This window comes from Galeopterus variegatus, unplaced genomic scaffold (assembly GCF_000696425.1).
Source record: "Galeopterus variegatus unplaced genomic scaffold, G_variegatus-3.0.2 Scaffold14648, whole genome shotgun sequence".
NCBI lineage: Eukaryota > Metazoa > Chordata > Mammalia > Dermoptera > Cynocephalidae > Galeopterus > Galeopterus variegatus.
The window spans coordinates 7,356-13,673 of record NW_007740759.1 but is presented as its reverse complement, the minus strand read 5'-3'; positions in this window follow the sequence as shown (position 1 = coordinate 13,673).

Here is a 6,318-nt window from a genome sequence, read left to right as displayed (position 1 = left end):
ATGACCCCGCCATTGCCACAGACACTGGTGCTATGTGAATGGTTCATGATAGCCACCACCAAAGCAACTGCCACTGCAATGGCTGCTCACTGCTAAACCAGCAGCCACCATTGCCTTATCGGTGCCCACTGACCACTCATAAGCATAAACAGAAGGAAAGCCACTAGAGGAGCTAGGGGAATTAGGTCAGCAAGCACAGACCCATGACCCAGTGGCCCAATCCACAGGGGCCATTGCCCTGCCATATGTAGTAGCACACCTAGGGGTAAGATATATGAGCACAGCCCATGGGAGTGCCTTGATCTTGGGAGAGATGCATATGGAACCCCCAGAGAGTACAGAAACCAAGCATACCCAAATAGAGTAAGGAAGAATATTTCTAATCACCTCCAACCCATGCCCCAACTGGGGAAGCAAAGTCCCAGGAGAAATTTCTGCCTGTAGCATAGAAAAAAGAGAAAATCTGCCTAGGGTCACCCATTCAAACTGAGGAGCACCAGTATACCCCATTGCACCCATGAGGGTCATGGGGAGCTAGTCAGAATGACAACAGGCCCTCCCAGGATCACCCACCACAGCCAAGGAGCAACAAGAAACCCAGGTGCTTCTCCCAAGAACTCGAGTTTTACCATATCCTGGAAAAACCAACAGAGTGTCACTACCCTGCACAAGGAATCACTAAGTGCCCCAGTGCCTGAAATTGGCCAATATTAAAACACCCACTCAACAGTCAATATAAAACTTATGAGTAAGAGGAAGTCCCTCTCCTGAAAGCCCACTTCAGAGTAACAGAAGAAGCAACTGCTCTACCAGATGAGTAAACATCAATGTAGAGACACTAGAAGTACAATAATAATAATAATAATAATAATAATAATAATAATAATAATAATATGACAGCACTGAAGGAACATAATAATTCTCATGTAATGTATCATGTAGAGCTGGAAGCCATTTAAATGACTGGAAAGGAATTCCAAGGAACAATCTTAAGGAAGAGATATAAGAAGACTCACTTAGAAAACACAGTGAAATGATTAAAAGTATCCAGGATCTGAAGGAAGAAATGTGCAAAGAGATTAATGCCTTAAAAAACACGTAGCATAACTCCTCGAGCTGGAGGAGTGATTCGACAAAATAAAAGAAACACAACCGAGAGCCTAAGCAGCAGGTTAGAGCAAGTGGAAAAAAGAATTTCTGATTTTGAAGATGGTCTTTTTAAAATAATCCAGGCAGATGATAACACAACTCATTATAATTATATGAAGATTTTTGATAAGCCTCGTGGTAACCACAAAACAAAAACCTGTAATAGACACTCTAAAAATAAAAGGCAAAAATTAAAATATATTACCATGTAAAATTACTTAACTACAAAGGAAGATAGGAAGAAAGAAAGAAAGGAGTTACAAAAACAAATAGAAAATAAGTTACAAAATGGCAGTAGTAAGTCCTTACCTATCAATAATAACATTGAACACAAATGGATCAAATTATCCAATTTAAAGACATACAGTGGCTAAATGGATATAAGGAAATAAGATCCAACTATATGTTTCCTATAAGAAATGCACTTTACCTTTAGAGACATGCATAGCCTGAAAGTAAGGAATGGAAAAGGATATTCCATGCAAATGAAAACCAGAAAAGAGGAGGAGTAGCTGTTCTTATATCAGATAAAAGAGACTTCAAGCCAAGGAAAGTAAAGATAAAGCAGGTCATTATATAATGTAAAGGACTGACTCAATGAGAGGATATAAAATTCTAAATAGATACACACCCAACACCAGAACACCTAGATATAAAAGCAAATACTAACACATCTGAAGGGAGAGATATATTACAATATAATAAAAGTAGGGACTCATCATGACCCAGAAGTGACTAAAACTGTGGATTCTCCCCATGACCTAAGAGTGACAAAAAGAACTGACCATTAAACTCCACTCCATGCAAAAAACTACTTTCCCCACTCTTACTCAAAATAGTACTGGATGTTCTAGCCAAAGCAGTAAGGCAAGAGAAAGATATAAAGGGCATCCAAATTTGAAATGAGGAAATCAAACTATTCTTTTGCAGATCATATGATCATATATATAGAAAATCCTTAGGATTCTACCAAACATATGATACAACTAATAAATAAATTAAGTCACAGGATACAAAATCAACATTAAAAAATCAATTGTGTTTCTATATGCCTATAATAAAATATCTGAAAAAGAAATCAGGAAAGTAATCCCATTTACAGTAGCTACCAAAAAAAAAAAAAAAAAAAATGAAAGAAAGAAATACCCAGGAATAAATTTAACCAAGAAGGTGAAAAATCTCTGTAATAAAAAATATAAAACATTGGTAAAAGAAATTGAAGACACAAACAAAAGATATCCTGTGTTCATAAGTTGGGAGAATTAATATCATCAAAATATTCATACTACCCCTCATAATGGAAAGATATCCAAAGTTCAATATGTCCATAATTCCCAAAGCACACTACAGATTTAATCAATCTCTATCAAAATACCAGTGAAATTCTTCACAGAAATTGAAAAAACAATCTTAAAATTTGTATGGAACCAGAAAGATCCCTAAATAGCCAAAAGGAACAAAGCTAGAGGCATCATACTGCCTGACTTAAAAATATGGTACAAAGCTAAGGTAACCAAAACAGCATGGTACCAGCATAAAAATAAACACATAGACCGATGGAGCAGAATAGAGAATGCACAAATAAATCTATATACTTACAGCCAACCTTTTTTTGACAAATACATCAAGCACATTCACAGGGAAATGACAGTCTCTTCAACAAATAATGCAGAAAAAACTGGATATCTATATACAGAAGAATAAAATCTGACCCCTATCTCTCACCATGTGTAAAAATCAACTCAAAATTGGTTAAAGACATAAATATAAGACCCAAATCTATGAAACTACTCAAAGAAAACACAGGGAAAACACTTCAGTACATTGGGCTGGGAGAAGATTTTTTAAATGAGACCTCCAAAACACAAGTGATGAAAACAAAAATGGTCAAGTGGGATTATAGAAAACTAAAAAGCATGTGTGAAACAAAGGAAACAATCAACAGAGTGAAGAGACAATCTGTTGAATGGGAGAAGATATTTGCAAACTATGCATCAGACAAGATATTAATAACCAGAATATATAAGGAACTCGAACCACTCAACCATAAAAAAGAATAAAATAAAATAAAATGAGAATGAGATACTATTTCACACCATTTAGAATGGCTATCCTCAAAAAGATGAAAAAATTTAAAAATTTATACACTATGATCAAGTGGGATTCATCCCAGGAATGCAGGGATGGTTTAACATATGAAAGTCAATAAATGTCACACATTTCTCCCTTTTGAAAGATCAAGATCTTTCTCCCAAAGCGAAGGTGATCAATCAACCTGTAGTTAGGTTTCGATGTCCCTCAGTCCCAGGATAAACCTGTCCTGGTCGCTTGTCTGGTTTCACTTTGGAGAAAGTGTTGCTGTTAGTTATTGGTCTGTTGAGATTTTCCACGTCTCCTTGGTTCAATCGTGGTAGTTTCTATGTGCCCAGAAACGTAGTCATTTCTTCAACGTTTTCAGATTTGTTTGCATGAAGTTGGTCATAATAATCTTTAATGATTCTTTGTATTTCTGCGGAATCGGTTATAATTTCTCCTTTTTCATTTCTGATTTTTATTATTTGGTTCTTCTCCACTCTTTTTTTATTTGGACTAATGGTTTGTCTATTCTGTTTATCTTCTAAACAAACCAACCTTTGTTTTCTTGATCTTTTGTATCATATTTTTGGTCTCTGTTTCATTTAGCTCTGCTTGGATTTTAATTATTTCTACTAATTTTGGGGGTTTGGCTTGTTCTTGTTCTTCCAGTTCTTTGAGGTGCAGCATTAGGTTGTTTATTTGAAATCTTTGTATTCTTTTGATGTAAGTATTTATTGCAATAAACTTTTCTCTTAATACTGTTTTTGCAAAATCCTATATGTATTGGTATAATGTTTATTTTCATTAGTTTCAAGAAATATTTTGATTTCCTGTTTAATTTCTTTTTAGACCCTGGTATTGCCGATTCCTTCTGAGGGGGATTCTTATTCCAGCTCCTGCTTCTGGGTATCACTATGTCTACCTAAATAACAAACAGAGGCAGGCTCTGTAAGGGAAAATGGGGAATAGGGCACTGCAATGAGAAAACGTGTGAACTATATGCATATTCAGGGAGGTAAAGGAGTACAAAGTGTTATAAGAAAAATAAGGGAGGATTACAGAATTGTTTTGGGATAATTATCCTTGGCCACAAAGTTCAATAACGAGGGTGATGTGAGACCACTTAGTTTAGATAGGCAGTTGCTTGGCAGTTGTCCTTGTAGAAGCATTTTTAAAATTAAGGTTGTGATGACTTTAGGGCAATCTGTGGCTTCACAGAGTCCTTTGTAACCGTTCTTGTTATCAAGCATGTGGGGATGAGAAATCCTTCCTTCACGGCTCTTTTTGTCGGGGGTTGTAACACAAGCAGCTCCATTTTGATTCCGAAAATGTTAACAAGTCACTATAGAAAATAGCATGGAGGTATTACAGAAAATAAAAAATGGAACCACCACATGACCCAGCAACCCCCCTACTGGGTATATATCCAAAGAATAGGACATCCATCTTTTGAAGAGATATCTGCAGTCCCGTGTTTACTGAAGCACTATTTGCAATAGCTGAGATAGAGAATCAACCCAAGTGTCCATCAGTGAATGATTAGATAAAGAAAATACAGTATATATACACACAACTAAATACTATTCAGCCATAGAAAAGAACAAAAACTTGTCATTTGCAGGAACATGGAGGAGCATAGAGGACAGCATGCTGAGTGAAACATAAAAACAAATACCACATGATCTCACTCATCCATGGAATTTGAAAAATTTGATCTCATATGAATAGAGAATAGAATGGTGGTTACCAGAGCCTGGGCAGTTGGGGTTTGGGGTAGCTCAAGGTATATAAACGTACATTTAGATGAGAGAAATTAGTTCAAGAGATCTATTGTACAGCAGGACAACTATAATTAATGACAATATACTATATTCTTGAATTATACTGACAGAGTAGATTTTAAGTATTCTCACCACAAAGATGATAACTATGTGAGATAATGTCTATGTTAATTAGCTAGATTTTATCATTTCACAGTGCACATATAATTTAAAACATAGTGTTGTATATAATAATGCATTCAATTTTCTGTCAGTGTAAATAAATTTGGAAAAATAAGAAAAAGTATCACCAACCATTTAAATTTTTTGTTATATATCACAACATAATTAAAATAAAAAAGTAAATGTTGAATCTGCTCTCAGAAAGAAAAAAAAAGAAAAAAGAAAAAAGAAAGGAAGAAAATATGTGTTGTTTGAAACTGTCACATTAGTGTTAGGGAAGCAATAGAAAACCAATGTACTTTGGAATCAGATGAACATCACTCTACTGTAGGCCTTACCCTTGCAAGTTTGTTGATAAAATTTATCTAGTGTAACGTTTCCCGTAGTTATTTGGTTTCAAGACTGCGTTGCACTTAAAAAATTCCTGATGACCTAAAGAGATTTAGCTTATGTGGGTATTTGTTGATATTTATCATATTACAAATTAAAACATGATTTTAAAACATTTATTTTTAATTCATTAAAAATAATATTCTCACTTGCCATCTTTCCATTTTTCTGAGGTAAGCATTTAATGCAATAAATTTCCCCCTTAATACTGCATCTTAAAGAACTAGAAAAACAAGAACAATCCAAACCTAAAGTTAGTAGACGGAAAGAAATCATCAAGGTCAGAGCAGAAGTTAACAAAATTGAAACCCAAAAAACAATACAAAAGATCAACGAATCAAAAAGTTGGTTTTTTGAAAAGATAAATAAAATTGACAAACCATTAGAACGGCTAACAAAAAAAAGAAGAGAGAAGATTCAAATAACAAAAATTAGAAATGAAAAAGGTGATATTACAACTGATACCTCTGAAATACAAGGAACCATTCGAGACTACTATAAACAGCTATATCCCAACAAGTTTGAAAAATCTGGAGGAAATGGATAAATTTATGGACACACACAAACTACCCAAACTGAGCCAAGATGATGTAGAAAATCTGAACAGACAAATAACAAGAAAAGAGACTGAAGCTGTTATCAGAAAGCTCCCAACAAAGAAAAGCCCAGGACCAGATGGATTCACAGCAGAATTCTACCAAACATTCAAAGAGGAATTGACACCAATTCTTTACAAACTATTCCAAAAGATTGAAACAGA